This window comes from Sturnira hondurensis, unplaced genomic scaffold (genome assembly GCF_014824575.4).
Source record: "Sturnira hondurensis isolate 20B ecotype Veracruz unplaced genomic scaffold, ASM1482457v3 Scaffold0001532, whole genome shotgun sequence".
Lineage (NCBI taxonomy): Eukaryota > Metazoa > Chordata > Mammalia > Chiroptera > Phyllostomidae > Sturnira > Sturnira hondurensis.
In genome coordinates, this window is record NW_028074163.1 from 1,075,655 (window position 1) to 1,078,816 (window position 3,162).

Below are 3,162 nucleotides of genomic sequence, written 5' to 3' on the forward strand. Positions count from 1 at the left end.
TCTTCTTTGCTGTTCAAGAAACAAGTGACATCACACCTGTCCTGGGAACCTCTGACAGAGGAAACTGTTCCTTTCATACACGCCCAGAGGGACACACGTGTTCCTTTTTAAATGCACTCATCACATTGTACTAAGTTCATCTATATGCTCATCAGTCTCCTAGACTGGTGATTCTCAAGTGTCAGTGTGTCAGAGCACCTTCTAAAACAGTGCTTCTCCAATTTAATGTGTAGGGATCCTGTTAAAATGCAAATTATAATTCAGGAGGTCTGTGACAGGGCCTCTGCACCTCTAATGAACTAACGGGTGATACCACATTTTGAGTGCCAAGGCCCTTGGTTGCTTACTAAAAATGCAAATTTCCGGGTTATTAAACAACAGGGATTTTTATTCTGCAGGTCTACAATGGACAGGGTGTTGAATTCTGTGATTTTAACAAGTGGCTTAAAGCGCTTCTAATATAGGCAATGTTTAACCAAAAACTTTGAGACCAAAAGTTACACTTAAAGAAAAAAAAAGGTTTATTGAGCCATTTGCTAGCCAGGTGCCGGGGCACACAGTCCAAGCCATCAGCAGCAGGTCAAGATGGAAAAGACAATCACGTTCACCATTCTGGGGTTGCCAGGGCTCTTTTACACAATGGGTTTGGGGAAGGAAGATGTAAGTTGTTTTGAAAGAATTAACAGCAGATATACATTAGGAGAGCAGAAGGAGGTGAAGCAAGAAAGTTGTGGAATAGGCGAGTAGTCCCCAAGGAAGCAGTACTTGTTTCTGGATTGGTGGGAGGCATCACTTTGGGAAGTTCACGTGTAGACAGGATAAAGTGGCATCTGGTGGTGGGCTATTTTTTCTAAATGATTGCTGAAATAGCTGCCTGGGAGTTCATTCAAAGTTTGGTGAATACAGGTAGAGTTTTAATGTCAGCCCCAAGCTACTAACTGATGAACTTTCTTTGTCTCTTCCTCCCACCTCATCCCAGAATTTTTTTCCTTGAAAAAATTATCCCAGCCTATGAAGTCTGAGGGCAGGGCTCATGCTTGGCCATTTCCCCAACCATGTATTAAGCACAGGGTAAGGTGCACAAAATACATTAAAAAGCCACATTTGCAGAATGACTGAATTTACTCACTATTACTAATAGATTCCCAGCACAGAACCAAGGGAGTGATACCAGAAAAGGGATAGAAAGTAAAGGCTGAGAACAGCCTCAGCTGGGTGGGCATTGGTGGGCTCCGAGGCCTCCATTAGGTCAGAAGGAGACCTTTTGCTCCTCTAAGTTTAAAATATTTAAATTCCTGTCTCCATGAAAAAGGCTATCTACTAACAGCATCCCTACCATTTGTTCTTTAATACACTATTTTATAGGGCAGCTCTAGGTTCACAGCAGAACTGAGCAGAAAGCACAGAGTTCCCACTTACTCCCTGCCCCATAGGTGCCCGACCTCCACCGCACCCCCACAGCATCCTGCACTGGGGCGGTATGTTTGTTACAATTGGAGAACTTACACTGTCACATCATTATCACCCCAAATCCATAGGGCCACCTATTTATTGATGCCTCTTAGACCTCACAGTTGATAATACCAATGAAATCTGTTTGCTCAAGGTGGTTTGAGTTGTTTTCTGACACGTACAACTGAACGCATCTGACTAACATCCCACCTTTCCAGACTTATGTCCTGAGTACTGTTTTCCTCCCACTCTGTGGTTCAGACTCAGCTTTTTACCACTCCCACACACTCGTCCTTTCTCATTATCCTGCTGCAGGCTCCCCTATTATATTGCATCCCCCAAAGGGCAGGGCCCACGTCTTACCCATCTTTGTGTTTTCCACAGCACGTATCCTGGGTCCTAGTAAATGATCTCACTAAGTGTGCACCACAACAAAATGAAACAACGAATGACATGTAAGATCTCATCACACTTTTTTCTTTTTAGCCTTCATTTACTAAAGTAATGGTCAAGCCAGGATTCAATAAAGCAATGCTGTCTTCCAAGAAATGAAAATCTCATCAAGAAATGTTTTAAACTTAATCAGAACACTTTTGGCGCTATTTAGAGTTTAACATTTGCAAGCCAAGTATGGCTCACTTCATCTCCCCAAATAGGCCCAAGAAAATACGATTCAGCTATTCATTGAGAGCAATATAATGCGATTTGTTTGTCTCCTTGGGTAAAGTAAAAGCATTTGAGATGGAAAATGCTCAAGTCATAAGTGGAGTCACTTGTTGAAATAATAAATGAGCCTGCTATTCAGCTTGTGGGCACCCAGAAGACCATACCCATCATTAAAATATTAAAATAGTTCAATACCGTTTGGTAGCTAGCTTCTGTCCTAAGCTTCCTAGGTGTCTTAGTTTTCTTCCAAAGGAATCCCCGCCCCATGCATCCTAATATCCAGCACTCAAAGGACTAATACCTGGTCCAGTTTTGCTGGGAGGGTACCTACAGGACTTCGCTCTTTCTTTAGGACCAGGATTCTTTATGATTAGTTGATAGTCAAGTCATACATACTTCTAAGTCTTTTGACTACCACTCCTACACCAGGTGAAAAGCCTTTAGCAAAGCAAAATATTCAATGGTTTCCCACCTTACCACCACATACTATGTCTTTTTTTAACCAGAAAGATCAATGATAACTGAGAGAATCTTGTAGAAAAACTTATTTAATTGCGCAATCTGACTGTGGTGCATTTTAGTCATTCACAGAGCAGGTACTACAGGAATTTACTGTCCTCTAGGTTGTACCTCTATACACCCCCACTGATGGCTTATAGACCGGTGGGTCCTAACCAGGGGCCTCCATTAAGAGCATACCTATTGAAAAAATGTCCAGAAAGTTAAAACCTTACACAAGGAAAAGTGTCTCAGCCTTGATGTGGGAGGGAACATTTTTGTATGTTACATTCTCAACTTCTTTCTGGGAAAAAGCCTAGCATTCCTGATAAAATTCCTCAGCAATCTGCAAAGTTTAGATAAACTTTAACAGCACTAAGAGTTGTTGCAGGCTGAGTTCCTGGGGAAGCAGACTTTCAGAGAGAGTTCAGCACGCAGGGAGAGCCTTTGGGGTCGGCATGGGGGGGCCGGGGAGGGGGGAGACAGGAGAATTGGGTAAAGGGAGCAACAAGAGGCTCCACCAACACTATGTTAAGAAACTAAGTT